Below are 19,400 nucleotides of genomic sequence, written 5' to 3' on the forward strand. Positions count from 1 at the left end.
TTTTTGGTGGACATTTTATAATCTTTGCAATCTGGCTTCTGACCTCATCATTAAGCTAAAATTGCTCTTTCCAAAGTTACAACTGATCTCTTCATTGCCCAATAGAATAGTCTTTCTCAGTCTTTATCCTTGACCTCTGCAGCATTTAACCATGTAGATCCTTCTCTTCATTTTCTCTCTAGTTTTGTTATGCTGATTTCTTCTCATCCTCCTCCTACATGTTTGACCTTTCCTTCTCAAGCTCCTTTAGTGGGTCTTCATCCGGGTCATATCTGCTAACATTAGCTGTCCCCACCAAGGCTCTGTCCTATGCCCTTCTTTTCCCCCCTCTATATTATTTGCTTGGTAATCTTATCAACACTCATGGAACTATCAAAGTGATCTTCCCCAAGCATATATCTGATCATGTCACCCTGCTATTCAACAAGCTCCAGTGGCTCCCTATTACCTCTAGGATCAAATATAAAATCCTCTTGTAAAACCTTTCACAATGTGGTCATTTTCTATCATTCTTGTTTTCTTACACTTTTTTCCCTTCTCTATACTCTGAGATCCAGTGACACTAGCATCTATTTTGTTCCTCACATAAGATACTCCACTCCATCTCCCAACTCCCTTCTTTTTTAATTGGCTGTTCCTCATGTCTGGAATGTTCTCCCTCCTCCTCTCTTCCTCTTGGCTTCTCTGGCTTCCTTGATGTCTCAGCTAACATCTCCCCTTCTGCAAGAAGCCTTTCCCAGTTCCCCTTACTATTCATAGTGATTTCCCTCTAAGATTCCTCTCCAATTTCTCCTGGATATATCTTGTTCTTACATGGTTATTTTTTTTTACATGAAATGTTGTTACATGTCCCCTTGAGGACAGGAATCATTTTTGCTTTTCTTTGTATCCCTAGCACTTAGTCCATTAGGTGGCACACAGTTAAGTGCATAATAAATGCTTGTTGACTGACTAATGGGTAAAGGTCTCCAAATCAGAGACTCACCTGGACTTTTTCTGACAATGGTTTTGGTATAGCCTTTAACGAAGAAGTGAGCTTCGTCAGTAAAAATGACCTTTTCTCCTCTCTTTAGTATTTCAGTCTTTCTATTGCTCTGTTCATGACAAGCTTTTTTTTTCATAGTAATGGTTAGCTGCTCCTCCTGTTTAGTTGTTGGATTTTTTCTTCATCTTCTTGCAGTTCTTCCAACCAGGATAAGCCTGCATCAAACGACAGAGGATAGACTCCCAAAGTGGGCAATAGCACCCCCTGAGGGGTGCTGGAATGATCAGGCGAGGGGGGAGGTAGTAGCTTTGGATGCAATTGGGGGGTATTGAATAAAAATAAAGGGGCAGTGGAAGCATAAGGAAAGAAGAGAAAACAATTTGAAAACCATTTGTACATGTTTCATCTGCTGTGTAACAGACTTAAAGTCACAGTAAATACATTATTTTACAAATAAACACACAAAATGCAAGTTATAACTGATCAGTGGTCAAGTCTACTGACAGGTCTTAACAAGCAAGTGCTGGCAGGTGAATTGGTCATGCAATGTCAGGAAGTCCAGCATACATTGGCAGGAATATGTGTGTAATGACTTGTTTAAAATATGATACTATAAGGTTAAATGATGCAATATTGCATCATCAAAATTTAAATGCAGGGGAAAAACACAAATTTACAATAAATTATTAAATTTAGGATGCATCATTTTTTTAAAAAATATTTTATTTTTTTTTTGAAATGATGCAAAGCTCAAAACAAAAAAGGTTAAAGAAAGTAGATTTCCTGGGGCCATGTGAGTAATTTTTTTTGAGGTGGTGGTAGGTCAAGTAAGTTTCAGAATCTCTGCTATAGAGAAATCAAGAGCAGCCCCTTCCGCTGCTAGGTTGATCTAAAGGTCTTTGCTTGTTTGCCAACAATCAAATAGTATTTTTTGCAACAACATTTTGCCAGTTCTTGGAATTATTTTTATTTTCATCTGTACTTTCTTTTGCACTTTGGTTCAAATGACCTTCTTTCATCGTAGGCTTGAAAATTTGACTTCCTTATCCCCACACTATATCTCTAATAGTCATGGAAGTGTGCTCTTTACAAGCTACAATTTTTACAAATTTCCTTAGAATGATATTTCTTTTTAAAAACCACAGAATTAAAAACACTATGGAAGAGGGGAATTAAATATGCATATTGCACTCAACTGAAAGAAAATTTACCTAAAGTGAGGAAAAGCTAACTTCAAGCTGATTTCATCTGGAGAAGTTCAGCTATTCTGAGTCATGCTAGTGTCAGCAGAAGCACATATGACTATTGCTATCACAAAATGAACCATATCAAAATTACTACTTGTACCAAGTGATTAAAACACCATTGTATCAACTCTATCAAGTCTATGTTCCTATACTACAGCATTCTGCTAGCAGTTACTATGAAATTAGCATTTTGAATCTTTATGAAAGAGATGTTTGCTATCAAAATGATTCTATGTGCTTTGCCACAAGATGTAAGAGAAACAAAGTGGCCTCCCTGGGTTGATGCCCAGTGGGTCCCTTTGGAGAAGGAAGAGCAAATTTGCCACTGGCAAGAGATACAAAGCAGAATAAGCTGTTGGGCTCACTTGAAAACTGCAGCCCCTTTAAGTGGTCTACAGGACTATCAAGGAGATATGCATTACCTCAGGCAGGAGTCTGAGAAAGAGAGAAGGTTTCCCCAGTATCAGTCAAGTCAAGGAAATAAAGAGGCCAGAAAGCTCAATGGAAAAATATTCCCTTAGTGGCCTGTGTGTAACATAGAAGGAAGAAGGAGCCTGAGGAGCTGACAGCCAGAGTTACAAATGATCCCAAAGGCATTGCCACAGAAGCCTGGCACAATCAGACCTCAATTAGCAAACTCCAATTACCCACAATTTCAGTTATCTGACATTAGCTCATGTCCCCTGCTGTTTCTCTCACCCATTATAAGCTTCCCTGCTCAACAGTACCATCATTCATTCAAAATAATTCACTGCTTCTTCATCCTTTTCAGGTTTTCCTCAGATGGGAAAGGGCCTTCTCTGATTTTGTGCACGCCTAGTCAGTCCAGTGGATGAACGTAGTTATAGGTGTGGCAGCCCCTAGAGGGCAGGAAGATTCCTAACTCACTCACAACAGACTGGACCTCCTCCTCACTCTGTTTCATGCCTACACTGATTCTCTGACCCCATATCACTCCTGTCCAGGCAATATAAGCCTAGTCTCACAGATTGTGCCCTGTCCTAGGTCCTGAGATCAATCCAACCTCAGAAAAAGTTGATAAAAGCCTTCCAAAGATCTGCTTGTATGCACAGTGTTTGTCTGGCTCCATAGCTCAGGTATTGGTACCTAAATCTTCCAGAATCCAAGTTCTTAATCCTTGGGGAAGTTAATTCACTTATTTCTGAATTACTGCCCAAGGACCCAATCATCTTGATTGGTGACTGAGGAAATACAAGCTAGCCCAGTCTATCTAGCTGGCCCCAGCTCACATCATGCTTCCCTTCACATTCCTTCCAGGTGTCAAGCCAGGCTATCCTGCCACCTGCCTATCTTAGCATACCTCCCCTTCCCACCTCTTGCTTTGAGAACTGCAATCGAATTAATAGTGTCACTATTTCTGCAAAGATCACATCAAGGACTTCCTTATAGATCATTCTCTACTATCCTTGTAACTCTCCAGACCAAAACTCCCTTTCTGGGCAGCAGCATTCTTTATGTGATGTCTTGCTTTATAAGAAGGTTAGCTTCTTGGGGGCAGGATCAGTGTCTCATTTTGAAATTGTACCTTAATTGTGCTTCAGAACATCTTTGTGCCTTCATACAGCAGTGCTTAATACATTCTTTTTCTTTCGTGACAAAGGGCTGCTGCATGCACAGACCCTGTGAGCTTGTGCAACTGATAAAACCTTTCTTCACTAAGGAATTAAGGAGCTTGCTCCTGAGAGAATTGTGATGATGGGCAAGGGAAGTACCTTAGAGAGACTGGAGCATGTGTAGACGTTCCATAACTGGTTCTGGTCAGCTAACCTCATGGTGGAGGGGAGGATTTCTGATTGGGCACAGAGGCGTTCAAGAAAGTCCGTCAGTTTGGGCTGTGGTCGTTTTGTTTCAAATGATGCAAATGCATCTAAGGGAGCTTGGTAACACTTCTATCCACAGCATTGGGTGAGAGACCATGTGGGAAGAGGTCTTCCTTCCCCTGAAGCCATATGGTCCCAAAAAACAGGCTTCATTCAACCTTTTAATAATAGCTCATGTTTACGTAGCAACTTTAAAGTTTGTGAAGCACTTTATATATTATCTCATTTGATCCTCATGCCAAACCTCTGCTATTATTATCCCTATTTTACAGATGAGGAAACTGAAGTTGAGAGAGGTTACGTGACTTGCCCAAGGTTACACTGTGAGTAAGTGTCTGAGGCAGGATTTGAATTCAAGTCTTAATGACTCCAAATCTTTTCATTTGTTCTTTTCTATTTTAGGTGAATGGAATAAAGTCTCCAACCCTGGGAACTTTGAAGGTCAGAAGAATGAGCTATGAGAAGTCAGAAGTTGAAATCCAAATTGGAATTTGCATCCCGCATATGATCATTGTTCCAACGTGCAAGGAGTGATTTTCACGAGTGCCCTTCAAGACCCCAACCCATCAGAAGGACTCACCTGCAGTCATCAGTGAGACCAAAGTGCTATAGGAACTGAACCATTATGGTATGAGCCTAATATATACCCCACTCCCACCTCTACTCTCAAGAGACTGAAAGAGGTATAGGAGATCAATATAGACAGCCTAGTCCTGAAAGAGTGGGGCCAGAACATATTCTTTCTTTTCCTTCCTTTCCTTCTTTTTTCTTGCTGACTTTGTCTCCCCTCAATTTCTTATTCTCTGTCTCTAATCTCTCTGTCTCTCTCTGTCTCTGTCTCTCTCTCTGTTTCTGTCTCTGTCTCTCTCTCTTTCTCTCTCTCTCTCTCTGTCTCTGTCTCTCTCTCTCTCTCTTTCTCTCTCTCTCTCTCTGTCTCTCTGTCTCTCTCTCCTTTCTCTCTCCTCTCTCCCCCCTTCTGCTGGTTCTGTTCTGACCATATATTTACTTCTACCAAAGAACCTCTCTATACGGTTAGACAAAGAGCCTGACTTCTTAACTAGCTTCAATAGAATTCATGTTGTGCTCCCCACCAACCTCTGTCCCCACCTCAGAACCTGCCTTAGTATCCAGTTCCATAGCCCAGTTTTCCTGCAACTATGCCTCTGCTTTTTTTTTTTACCAACACTTGTAAAGTATCATCCCACATAAAACGTTGGGTGTCCAAACCTCCCATACTCTCCTTGCCTGCCCCTGGACATAAAGTTACATGTTTAACCACTGCTGGACTTCAATGACACTGACCATTGCCTGCCTGGATCAGATCTCCACTGATTGTCTACTGCCAAGCTGCATGGATCTACCACTCTCTTGCCTGAACTTTTTCATGAGAAGTAGAGGCAAAAGCATTACTCTGGGAGTCTCCTAACTCATAGTTTGGGCTGACTCTGTCCCTCAATGGGCTATGTGTGACTTTAGGCAAGTCACCTAATGTCTCCAGGCCTCAGTATCCTTATCTGTAACACTGGAGTGATAATGAAGTAGTGCTACTTACCTCTTAGAAAGGTTATGAGCACACAATGACATGTCAGTAAAAAAGCTTTGCAGTTCCTAAATAGGATTGAACCAAGAATTTCTGGAAGTGTTTGAATAGATGGCATATGTCTATATGGGATGTGCCAGTTTTCTGACTCTGCAGTTGTGGAAACACAATCGCCCCACATCTCTCATATTCTCAATTGTCCTCATTTTTCCAGTGTGCCAGACTTGAAGGAAAAATAGATAATTTGTTGGGAATATTTTCTATTTGCATTCAAAATTGAACTGATAACATTTAATTACGATGCAGATTTCAAAAGCCACTTTGTGCCACTAAAGATCTCATAGCAACAGGAACAAAACAAAGACTAAGCTCAAAATATGATTCAACCTTTTCTTAAATGTTCGAGTGGGGTTAAAAAAAAAAAACCCTAGGTGGTAAGTCGGGAGATCTGAATTCTGGATTTGTTTCTCCTTGTAAGTCACTGAATGACTGGACAAGTTGTTTGACCTCCCTGGGTCTTAGTTTCACCAGCTGTAAAATGAGGAGGACCTCGGAGGTCCTATCTAGTTCTAATGTTGTATCAGGGCAGCACTATTGGAGACCCAGTTCTCCAGCCCAAGGTGGGAAGAATAGGCTCTAAATAAATAAACCTCAAAGCAGGGCTGTCCCATAGCAGGTTTACATGTAGGAGAGAAAGCCTCTAAGGTCAAGGTCACACAGTAATCTATCCTGCCCCAGGACCCACCATGTGCCCAGGGTACTACAACTACTCCTGAGTCACAGAAGGGGCAGAGGGTGCCCATCCTGCCAGGGAAATCACAGTCCTCCAGGAACAACCCGGAGAGGAGACAACCACAGGAAGGATGACAGAGTGACATTTGTCCCCATGCAGTATTCATCAGGGTTACTTCCAAGAGAAAAACATGTTTTCCCACCTCTCTAATTGAAACTCTTTTTCTGTCAAAGTCATTTCCTTCTCTTTAGGCATAATGAGACCTGGCCCAGTTCTGCCCTTTCACAAGGATAAGTAAGGCATTATGGGGATAATGTCAGTGGTGGAGTGCTTTGAAAACTCACCCTTAAAGATGTGAGAGAAACAGAAGTCATTCCTGCATGAAAGCAAATGTTTGGCTCATTTTTACCTAGTCTTAATCACTGAATGAGTGTTGCCTTAGACAAACTGAGACCTGGGAAAAAGCTTAGCTTAAAAAGGCTAGGATCTCCCATTGTATCCAAGGTCATCTCCACTTGTTCTCATCTATATCTTGCCACTGGACCCAGATGACACTAAAGGTGAGAGTGAGACTGGTGACTCTGCATAGCCCTCTTCACTTAAATCCAATTCACTTGCAATTCGAGACATCTCCTTCCTGATGCCATGGTCCTCTTTCAGAATGAAGGACAAATAACAACAGTGATGAATGGCTTTTAGGGTTTCAGAAACTACAGTCCCTCATCCTGCCCCTTCCACCATTATCTCCCCCTGCCCCCCTCCCCTTCCTCCCTCATCAACGATAGCCATCTGCAGGAGAACAACTCAACCCCATCTGATTCTACATTTTGGAACAGAATAAAAGTTGTTCCTTCCCAGGCTCTCCTGGAGTACCCAGGCAGGATACTGGGATGCTAGTATTAGTCATATTCACAGCTACAGAGACACCAGAAGCTGTCTTTTCAGACCCCTGGTTTTCAGGATCATTTTGGCCAGAGTGCAGGACGGGGTATATTTTGACCAACTCAACAACAGATAGTTTGGACCACTCTTTAGTTCCAGCCTCTGGGTACCCTTAGAGGGAATAGCTCTTGAAGAATAAAAAGAATTACAAGATATTTTAATACACCAAAGATATGAGAGTACTCATAAGATCACAGATATAGAGTTGAAAGGGTCCTTAAAGATCACCCCATTTTTTTACAGGTAAAAAAACTGAGGTTCAAGAAAGTTAAATAATTTGCTCAAGGTCATACAAGTAACATGAGGCAAAGAAGAAAAGGTCAAGCCAGGTCAGGCTGTTCCAAACCTAGAAATTTTTCCACTGTACCATACTGCCTCTTAAGTCAGTCCCAGATATAGGTTACATCTCTCTGACTTGTGGTTTTAAAGTTTTTATGGCTGATAAAATCATCACTTTGCAGAGAAATTGGTGATGAGCCTTTCTGAACTTAGCTAGACTAATCCTCAGACAGAACATGTAATCCATCACTGGACCCACACCCAAGCCTTCATAACTTGGTAGGACGTGCTAAGTACTCACACTCCTCTGGAATAGCCTTTAAAAGGTCAATGTCTCCATGTCTGTATGACAATGAGTCAACAGAGAAGGAGAAATATTAACTCACATTTCACATCATACTGCTGTAACGTTTACAAAGCATTTTCCTTGCCACAACCCTGGGGCAAAAGTAATATAAATATCATTATTCCTGTTTTTACAGATGAGACCACTGAGCCTCTGAGAGACGAAGAGTGACTTACCCAATGTGAGACTGTGATTAAAGTGACAGTCAGACCTTGAACTCAGCTCTTCTGATTCCAAACTCAAGATACTTTGCACTATACTTGGCTGCAAGCCCACAGCTTTCAGCCCTGGCTCTTTTGTAAAAGTCTCTTCCCCAGTCCATTAGCGCTTCTGACTGTCCTGCTCAGAAGTGCATCACCTCCAATACGTTAGCAAGAGGTAACAGGCAAAGCGTCTCATGGACCCATGATAACAATGCTAGGAAGCCTACAGTGGTTAATGAATCCCCTATGGAGAGCTCGGTGTTAGCCGAGGTTTAATACCCTATAATGGCAGGGAGTCATTTCTCCATGAGCTATCACTCCTCCTCGCTCTCTGTACATTAAGAGTTATTTATGAGGCAATTTGAGCAGTTTCACACTAGCTGGTCATTATGTTGCTGTCTGCTTACCACTAGGAGGGGAGCTGGCCCCTAAGAGGAGAGCACTCCTTTCTCTGTCTGGGCTTTGCAGTAAATGATGACATAGTGGCTCTTAGCGGGTGCAGTATTTGCTCATGGGGGAAAAGGGCAGAGCCAAAAGCTGCAGGAAAGTAGCTTTTACTGTATCTCCAACGCAGCAGCTGAAGGCCCACACTGGAGTTTGTAACTACCGAACCCTGTCCTTGAAGCTATTGAAAATAGGCTCATCTTACAGGAAAAGCTTGAATGTGTGGGGTTTATATAAACCACATGAGCTGTACTCAATGGAAGGGCCTAGATGTTTGTTGATAAATAGTAACCACTGGGTGATGATTGAATTCTTCACTTTTCATCCAGGTAGTTTTATCTTTCTTTACAGTATCACTTCTTGGTCCTTTTTCCCTGGGTCCCTGCCGAAAAATCATAGAATCAAAAGAGCTGGGAGGGACATTAGAGAGTATATACTCCAACCTATTCATTTTACAAGTGAGCAAACTGAGGTTTGCCTAAGGTCACATAGCTGGTTAAATAACAGTCAGGTTTGGAACCCAATTCTTTCTACTCCAAATCCAGTGATCTTTCCACGATGCCATTTATACATACATAATGTTACATGACCTTCGTAAGATCATAGGATCACTAATTTAAAGCTAGAAGGGAAATTAAAGGTCATCTAGTTCAACTCCCTCACTTCCAGATGAGGAGATTTGAATCCAGGACCTCTAACACTAAAGCCAACATTCTGTGTGCTATACCATACGAAGTGAAATAACTATTTACTTAAGTGTTGAGGACCCTGTTAGAATAAAAGGGTGCTCAGACAATTTGAGACTATGCCCAAAGGGCTATAAAATTATGCATACCCTCTGACCGAGCAATACCTTTATTAGGTCTGTATTCCAAAAAGGTTTTAAAAAAACAAAAAGGAAAAGGACCTATATGTACAAAAATATTTATAGCAACTCTTTCCTGGGGGCAAAGAATTGGAAAGTGAGGAGATGCCTATCAATTAGGGAATGGCTGAACAAGTGTCCTGTGATCATGATGGAATACTATTGTACTATAAGAAATGATGAGCAGGATGCTCTCAGAAAAACCTGGAAAGACTTGCATGGGCTGATGCCAAGTGAAATGTACTGTGTACAAAGTTACAGCAATATTATAAGATAATCAACTGTGAATTAACTCTCAGCAAAACAATCCAAGACAACTCTGAAGGACTTATGACGAAAAATGCTATCCATCCCTAGACAAAGAACTGATGGTGTCTGGATATATACTGAAGCATACTTTTTTTTAGTGTCTTTATTTTTCTTGAGGGTTCTTTCTGTCTATGTTTTCTTTCACCATATAATTATTAGGGATATGTAATCTATATTGAATTGTTTGCCTTCTCAATGGGGGTGGGGAGGAAGAAATGGAGAGAATTGGAAACTCAAGGTTTTAAAAATGATTGCTAAAATTGTTTTTACATGTAACTAAGGAAAAAATCATAAATAGAAAGTAAAAGAATAAAATTATTGATACACAAAAAAAAGAGTGCTCGGAGTATGGCAAGATTACCCAGGAAGGCCTTCTGAGAAGGAGAACCAGGACAATATTATCACATTCATAAAACATATTTCTCTCTACCAATGTAGCATAACTAAATTCATTGCTCCTTCACATATACCCAATTAGGCTGCTCATGCCAAGCCAACCCTAAAGAAATCTCAATGTTCACTTGTATCTTTGGCCTGATATTTGGAACATTAATTAATTTTTGAATCTCTGGGAAATCGTCCCATGACTCATAGCAAGGACGAATATTATAAGGAGAAGTACCTAGACGCCTGAGCAATATACACATCTAAATACAGGCACCAGGGGCCAGACTATACTGAGTTAGACACGATGCAAAGGTATTTGTCTCACCAATAACGATGGCAAAGGTAACTAAGGCCCGGAGAGGGGAAGTAACACGCCTAAATGTTCAAGGTCACCCAGCCAAGCAGTTACAAAGCTGGGACTCAGACCCAGGTCTCCTGATTCTCAGACTACAGTTCTTTTCCTGACAGCATGTTGCTTTACCCCCTTTTCTGGAGGAGAGAGACAACCTTAACACTGAACAGAATATCAGAAAGATAAAGATGAAATGTGCTTCTTTAGGTTTACCTATATCAAATAAGGTTTTTGTATTGTCTTAAAAGGAAAAATATCTCCTCTTTCCAGGTACACCTCTAAGGACAGTAGTACCCCAGGGATAATGTGTGAAAGAAGGGGAGACAGAGTCAGGGCACAGGATACTGAAGAATCTAGGTTCTGATCCTACCTCTACCACTTACTTGTGTCACCATGGGGAAGTCCTTTCCCTTCTCTCTGGTCTTAGTTTGCTCATCCGTATATTAGATGACTTCTGAGGTTCTTTCTAACTCTGAATCTACAAGCCTGTTCTGTGACCTAAATTTGCATTTTAAAATATACCTGTGGCCTTGACACGTGAAATTCTTTTCTTTGCTACTCCCCATCTAAGCTGTACAATGCTTATGTACTCAACAATGTGATCAAGTATCACACTCATATTGGTTTTTTCTGTTCTTTTAAATAAGGAATCTTCACGCCTTTGAATTGGCTTAATTATCAGGGTACTTCAGTGCATAAATAACAACTTCACAGTCTGTTAACAGTGCCAGAAGCACTGATTGAATCAAGCAGCTTGGTCTCCTCTAGTCAAAAGGATGAACATTTGCCCCCTGACACTCTGTACTCTATTATCAGGAAGGGTTTGAATAGGGGGTCAGCAGAGCTGCAAACCCACATTGAAACAAAGGCACAGAAAAGCATTTCCCTTAAACCCCTTGGTAGGTCAGTCCCTGGGATCCCATAACAAAAGGTCAGAGAGGTTGTGAATTCTGGGGTAAGGCTGTAAAAGATAAAAGGCAATGAAAGACTGAGAACCAAGTCCTACCTCTGCCACTTATGACATGTGTGACCCTGGACAAGTCACTTAACCTCTCCTGAACCTGTTTCCATCTATAAAATGAAGGGTTTGGACTAGTAAGATTTCTTAATCTGGAGTCTATGGATAGATTTGAGGGGCGCATGAACTTAAGTATGAAAAAATATATATCTTTATTTCAAAATAATTGGTTTCTTTTATAAGTCTATGCATTTTACTCTGCGCAATTAAAATCATTATTCTGAGAAGGATCCATAGACTTCACTGGAATGCCAAAGAGGTTCCAGACAGTACAGTGTTGTAGGAAGCTCAAACCAACTCTGGAGAGCCAATTGTAAAATTTTCAGTGTGAATATTTCCATTTTGGATATCCACAAACTCTACAAATCAGGACTTGATTTATTATTGTGTTGGTTACCTAGGCTTAAGAAAGTTATGGAGAAAAGGTTAATAATGCAGATGAAACTTTAAAATGTTTGCTGGATATACTCAGAGAACCACTTGTTAAACACTTCCTAGCAAATCCCTAGATCCAGGACACAGAAGAGGTTAAGAATCCCTGGACAAGATGGTCTCCTACAGCTCTAAGTCTGCAAACTTATGAAAGCTGAAAACCATCCTTTTCCTATCCCCTACAATTTACAGCTGTAGCTTCACCTGAAGATCAATGACTTCCCCTGCCAGAAGTCAGAAGGATTGCTCCTGGATAACAAAGAAAAGGGGTATGCTAGTGATGCTAACTGACCATTTCCCTGGTTTCTTCACTGGGGATTCATTGCAGAGAGATAGCTCTAGGCAGTGGATAGATGAGAAGGTTCATAAAGGACTCGGTGGTACCCTGAGCTGTTCCTTTAGTATCCAGTGATAGACCTGACTGTAGGTATTTTTCTCTGGGTAAATGTCTTAGAAATTAGTCCAGAAAGATGTAGTTTATCTCCTGTGACCCTGGGAAAACAGGGCATTCTGGTAGGGTTATGCCTGGTCAATGGCAAGGAAGGAGCTAACTGCTTGCCAATAAGGCTTCCTGAACACAGCAGGTCAGCCCCTCCAGCAAAAAACTAAAAATTGCAACAGATAAAATCATAATCAAGAAATCCAATGAAAAACTACACAAAGTGATTTCCTACACCAAAGAAATACACAAAAATTCAGCCAGAGGAAACAGGAAAGGGAATCTACTAGGAAGGTCAGTTCTCCTACTTAGGCAAACAAGCCAGAAGCCTCTCAGAAAGAAAAGAGATGAGCCAGAGAGACACGTACCTTGAAAATCCCTGTATCCAGAGGCAACAAGAGGGAAGATCTTCCTGAGAAAGCCATAGGGTAGTTGGAAAACCACAGCAATGACCTTGGAAGTGACCTAGAGCAGCAGCAATCAGACTGGGCATTGAAACACTCAGACCCTCAGAGCCAGGGATTCTAGCACTCTATCCTGTGACACCATAGAAGACACTGAATAGCCACTGCTCTAAATCTCAAAGATCCAGAGGGGTTTTAACTCCTAGGGTTAGAGGACCATGTGACTCAGGTTAAGAGCAAGCAGGGTCTACACTACTCAAAAGCACAGAAGGAAGAAGAAATAGTCAAAAGCAAAGCAAACTTCCTAATCCAGTAAGAGGAATTTTAAAAAATGAAAAGAACTGGAAACTAATGGGGTACCTATTAATTGGGGAATGGCAAAGCAGATTGTGGCATATAGATGTAATAGAATATAATGACACCAAAAGAAAAGCCAAAACCCTGCTAGCAAGACAGAAAATGGCTATGGTGGAAATAAGTCTGCCTGATCCCAGAGAGTCTCACACCGAATAACTCGGCTCTACTCAAACCAAGGTTGACAGTTTTATCAATAACTTGAAAGATCTAGAGGCAAGGCTTATCAGACATGCAGTTAACACAAAGCTGGAAGAGATCCCTAAAACATGGGCCAACGCCAACATGATGAAAGATCTGGACAGCCTAGAACATTAGGTAGAATCTAATAAGATGGGATTTAATTGAGGCAAATACAGGCCTTACACTTAAATCTTTTTTTAAAAAAATCAGCTTCACAAATACAAAATGGAGGAGATGTGGTTAGACAGCAGTTTGTCTGAAAAATATCAAGGGGTTTTAAGGCTCTGTAAGCTCAATATCAGTCAACTGTAAGGTATGGCAACCCAAAAAGCTAATACAGTCCTGTAGTAGGGAGGCAGAGTATCCAGGAACTAGGTGGCGTAGTAGATTGAGTTCTGGACTTGGAGTCAGGAAGACCAGACTTAAAATCCTGCCTCAGGCACTTACTTTCTGTGGGACCCTAGGTAAAGTCACTTCACTTCTCTCTGAGTTTCAGTCTTTTCATCTGTAAAATAGAAATAATAATAGCACCTGACTTGCAGGGTTGTTGGGAAGAGCAAAGGAGGCAATCTGTCCATCCCCCTTGGCAAATTTTAAAGTACCCCATAAATATTAGTTCATATATTAGGGAAGTGGAAGTTCTCCTATACTCCTAGTCAGGCCACATCTATAATATGATGCTCAGTTCAGGCACCATACCTTAGGGCAGATCTTGATAAGGTAGAGAACATTCAGGGGAAGTGAAGAGGAGGTGAACATCCTAGGATGGTGGAGCCTTAATATGACATCAGGGACCAGCTGAAGGAACTAAGATGTTAACCCTGGAAAAGAGAAAGGCTGGGGCTAAGAGGAGGGGAAATAATAGGGACTGTTTTCAAGGGTCTGAAAGTCTTTCACGTGGATGTGGGATCCAGTTTGTTCTGTCTAACCCCAGGACACAAAACTAGGAGTTGGCAGAGGTTGCTTAGAAGAATAAGGAAAATAAGGAAAAAATCCCTAACACATTGGGCCATCCAAAGGGGGAATGATATTCCTCAGGAAACAATGGGCTCCTCTTCACATGAGACCTGAGTCAAGGCTGGAGGGTCATGGCCATTTCTCTATTATATGGTAGAGGGGATCCTCATTCCAGTTTGGATTGACCAAGATGGTCCCTCAGGTATATTTCAAATCTGTAATACTGTGTGATTCTGTATCACAGACACATATAAGAAATTAAACTGAGTTTGAGCTATTGGTAGAATATGGGGTAGAGGTATCTTCTACATAGTTGAAGATGTGGTTCTGGAGCCCAGATGAGAGGTCAGAGCTGGGGATAGATCTGGGAGTCACAAGGTCATAGACCTACAAGTAAAAGGAAACCCAGAGGTCATCTAGTTCAGCCACTCATTTTTAAAGATGAGGAAACTGAGACCCAGGGAAGTTATACAACTTGCCTAAGATCACATAGATAGTAAACAGCAGAGGAAGGATTTGAACCCAGGTCCTCTGACTCCAGAGCCAAAGGACAGAGTTGCCAGAGAGAAGATAAGAGATTGATTGAACCTTTGGAAATGCCCATGTCTGAAGGATAAGTGGAAGAAAAGAGTCTTAGAGAAATCAGTCAGAGAAGTAGGAGGAAAACCAGCAGAATATTGTCCACATTTTTCATTAAGTCGAAGAGTAATGTTCCTCACTTCCTCTTTCTGAGGAACGTGCTGAGGATTGATTAGCTCGTGTTCATCCAGTGTTTGGAAGATAATAACAAACTCCACAGGGGTTCCTACAAACTATTAAGTTTAACTAAGTGTAGAGCTCCTAAGAGCCGTGTATCATGAGCTGATGTTGGCCTGCTTCACCACCAAGTGTGAAATCTGCTGACTCCTCCCACGAAACAGCCCATTGTGAATGCTAAGCCTCATTTGGGGCCCTCTTCAGGGAATGCTATGAGAGGAGTTAAACCCATCAAGAAAGCTGAGGTCATGCCTTGCTGACCTCATCTACCAATCTCACCCATCAGTACCAGCCCTGCATTAGTAGTGATTTACCCCAGTTCAAGAGAAATTCATTCTGAATTAAAGGTCTAATACATGTCACCAATCTTCCCATCATAAGAAGTGGAAGGGCTCAGAGAATTAGTGACTCAGTCTTCAAACTCACTTCAGCTTCACCTGTATTAGCAAACAGTTCAATTTGATAACAAGTGAACAACTGATCGTTTCTGATGAATTCCCAAAGCAATGAGTATATCTATTTGGAAGTGTCTGATTTCTATGTGCTAAAAAATGCCATTACTGCCAATTTCCCTATGTTTACAATGAAAAGGCTGCCAAAATCATGCCTATGGCTCCTTGGGTCTAGCACACCTGGCAGCAGGAATGTGCTGATGATGTTTAACTGGCTCTCCAAATGTATACAAGACACACTTTTAAGTTTAATCCACATTCCTCACATTTTCTCAATCACTCTCTAAAATTCAGACAATAACAAAACAACAAATGCAGCCCTGAATTGTGGCATTTGCCAGTTTCCAAGGTGTAAACGCTCACACTGCAAATTTTACAATCAGCTCTACCACCTGGCAGTCATACATTCAGCCTCAGTCAGAAGGTCCCAGTCCTTAGTCTGGTCCCTGGGAAGGTCCTTCTGACTCTCCCAGGCACTCTAGCATCTGGGAGAGTTCTTCAAAGTCAATAGGAAAGAGGAGTTTAGGAAAAGGGAGAAAAGGGAGACTCAACCAATAAACATTTATTAATGGCCTACTATGTGCCAGGCACTGTGCTGAGCACCAGGTTTATGAAAAGAGGCAAAATACAGTTCCTGCCCTTGAAGAACTTAGAATCTAAAGGAGAGACAATGTAAACAAATAAAGCAAGTTACATACAGAATAAATAAAAAATAATAAAAGAGGTAAGATACTAGAGTTAAGAGGGGTTAGGAAATGCTTCCTGAAGGAAGAGGGATTTTAGGTGGGACTTAAAGGAAGCCAGGGACATCCATAATCAGAACAGAGAAAGGAGAGTGTTGCAGGTATCAAGGACTGCCAGAAAAAAAGCCTAAAATTGAGAGATGCAATGTCTTTTTCATGGATCAGCCAGGAGGCCAGTGTCACTAGATCAAAGAATACACTGTTTTCTTAATACCATCTACATCACTAATTCATCCTGTGACTTCTACTGACTCCTTTCTCCCCTCTGGACCTTGTTTCTGCCTATGTAAAAAGGGAGTTGGATGATGGTTAACAAGGTAACTTCCAGATCTGACATTCCATGTTCTTAAAGCCTCCTCCAGCTCTGATAACCTAGAGTTCTACATCTTTCTTGTACAAAATAATATATTAAGGTAAAACCACAATCTCATTGAACTTCCCAAGGCTCCTTTAAAGGGCTCACCTATTAGCCTCATTGAGGAGAAGAACCTCCTTACCTTTGTTCTTGGAGGAAAGACTATAATGCAGGAGAAAAAAAAAAGCAGAGGTTTGAGATAGAACTGGCTCCCAAGAGAAGGACAAGGAGAAGGATGATTTGAGAGGTCAAGGTGAGAGCTAAGGGCTGTGAAGACTTCAGTAGACATTTAAGACTTCTTGAAATCCTCTTATATGAGCTGTTTAGCACCACCATTTTGTCCTCAATGAGGCTATTTCAGAGTGCCTATTTCAGAGTGCCTATTTCAGAGACAACAAGGAAAGGGGAGATGTTGGGATCCTGCAGCCAATTCCACTAGGACTAGGGACTGGGCATATAGTGGAGCACAGGAAATGAGGTGGCCTAAGCAGATGCTGGAAGGGATACTGAAGAGGAAGAAGGGGAAAGTAGAGAGGATAAAGAGGGTGATAATCACTGCAGGCCTGGGGGCTGAGAAAGAGAAGAACATGGGGCCAGCAAATATTGGTCTCCAAGGTTTTGCCCCAACAGGAGGCCCCAGAGTCTGAAACATGCTAAAGTTGTCTTGGCATCACATTTCCCATGTCACTACATTTTCCATAGCTAATGTTTGCTATCTTGCTTTAAATTATTAGCTCTTGATTAGTTCATCTTTTTGTGTTTCCAGAAGGAGCTCATTATGCAGTGAGAGAAACGTTAGGGAATTATTTACACCCAAGCAGCTGAGAGCAGTCGGCTAATTCTAGATAATGGCACTGGCATTACTGTAAGTGCAAAGAGATTTCCGTAAATCACAATATTTGGACTTGAAATTCAAACTGCACAAACCCCTAGCATTTTGGGTTTCAACCAACTAATTGGGAAAAATGCATTAAGTACCTACTATGTGAGAGGCAGTGTGGCATAAAGGATGGGTGACCACCTTGGAGTGAGGAACATATACGTTCTGATACACACTAGCTGTGTGACCACAGGCAAATCATTTCAACTCTCTAAGTCACAAGAGTGATGTGATTTAAGTGAGGCAGAGCTGTGCTAATTTGTCAACCTCACTGTGTCCTCCAGAGACATCAAAGTACAGTGGCAAGACAAAAGTCAAGAGGACTTTGGCCCAGGTCAATGGCCCAGGATATAGTGGGTGACCTTGACCATTTTAAATTAACATCTTTTGCAGGTCTCAGTTTGTGGCAACATTTATTTAATGACTAAGAGCTAGGTAAGAACTGAGACAAAAGATGACCTAATTTACCATCATAAAAGTATCCATCTGGGAGGGGAAGACCCTCAAAAATTTCTGGCTAGAACAGACAATTGCTATTTGCACTCCATCTAAGCCATCTAAACCCAAACAAAGAGCAAGAAAGTTTTGGACTGGGACCTATTATGGGCCATTCAATGAAAGCCGAAATGATTTGGGTTTAAGGCATAGCCAAGCAGCTCCATCTGAATCTCAACAGGTTTCTTAAAAGCCAGTTTTTTCAGAGCTACATTTCAAGAAGTCACAAATGAAAACTGTACAAGTCAAAGGGTAAATTATCCCACCTTTTGGCGGGAAAATAATAAAATAAATAAACAGAATTTTTTAAATCTAGCCCCTAAACCTCAAGATACCTTACAAAATACAAGCAAGAATTATATTCCCTTGGACTGAGCACTCACAAGGATATGATGCCCCACATGTGGAAGAGGAGGTAGAGGAGGAGAAAGAGAAGGAAAAGGAAGAAGGAGGAGGAAAAGAAGGAAAAGAAAGAAGAGGAGGCAGAGAAGGAGGAGGAGGAGTACAATAGCATTCCACCAAAATCATATACCATAACAAAGTCAAGTGCAAGTCATGTCATCATTTCTCTGACGGCATGGTCTTCTTCGGCAACGAAGGACAAACACAATACCATAACCTGTTCACTTGATGGGCCTCCCCTCAATTCTTTGTCACCACAAAAAGAGTTGCTATAAATATTTTTGTACATATAGGTCTTTTCTCTTTTACCTTGATCTCTTTAGGATATGGATCTAATTGTGGCATTGCTGGACCAAAGTTTTAAAGCTCTTTGCATAGTTCCAAATTGTTCTCCAGAATGGTTGGACTAGCTCACAACTCTACTTACAGTATGTTAGTGTATGTATTTTTCCATATCCCCTCCAGCATTTATCATTTTTCTTTTCTATTATGTTAGCCACTCTGATAGGTGTGAGGTAGTACCTCAGAATTGTTTTAATTTGCATTTCTCTAATCAATAATGATTATTTTTTATGTGACTATTGATAGCTTTGATTTCTTCTGAAAATTGCCTGTTCATGTCCTTTAACTACTTATCAATTGGAAAAATGGCTCTTATTTTTATGCATTTGGCTTAGTTCCCTACGTATCTGAGAAATGAGACCTTTGTCAGAAGAACTTGCTGTAATTTTTCCCCAGTTTCCTGCTTTCCTTCTAATTTTAGCTGCATTGGCTTTGCATATGCAAAATTTCATGCATTTTATTTCCTGTGATCCTCTCTATCTCTTATTAGGTGATAAACTCTTCCCTTAGTCATAGATCTGAAATGTAAAATTTTACAAATTCCTCTTATTTGCTAATGATACATCTTTTATGTCTAAATCATTTACCCATTTTGATCTTATTTTGGTATACAGTGTAAGAACAGGGGTTTTTCTCCTGAAAGATTTTACTCAGTTTTGTCATACAGGCTACTCTTGATTATAATCTTAGCTCCTTTGCTTTCCAGAATATCATA

At 41.0% G+C, this 19,400-nt stretch overlaps 1 long non-coding RNA gene across 3 annotated transcripts in view; it reads right to left on the reverse strand.

Annotated features, from left to right (window-relative positions):
• Nucleotides 1-19,400, reverse strand: part of LOC140518918 (uncharacterized) — a 122,520-nt gene that overhangs the window by 12,797 nt on the left and 90,323 nt on the right. Inside the window, exon 5 of one of the 3 annotated variants that reach the window (XR_011972046.1) lies at nt 986-1,200. The exons of the other annotated variants lie outside the window; for them this stretch is intronic. This is a non-coding gene — a long non-coding RNA (uncharacterized lncRNA). The remainder of the gene's footprint in view (nt 1-985; nt 1,201-19,400) is intronic. 3 annotated transcript variants of the gene reach the window in all.

The sequence above is a fragment of the Notamacropus eugenii genome, chromosome 1 (assembly GCF_028372415.1).
Source record: "Notamacropus eugenii isolate mMacEug1 chromosome 1, mMacEug1.pri_v2, whole genome shotgun sequence".
Lineage (NCBI taxonomy): Eukaryota > Metazoa > Chordata > Mammalia > Diprotodontia > Macropodidae > Notamacropus > Notamacropus eugenii.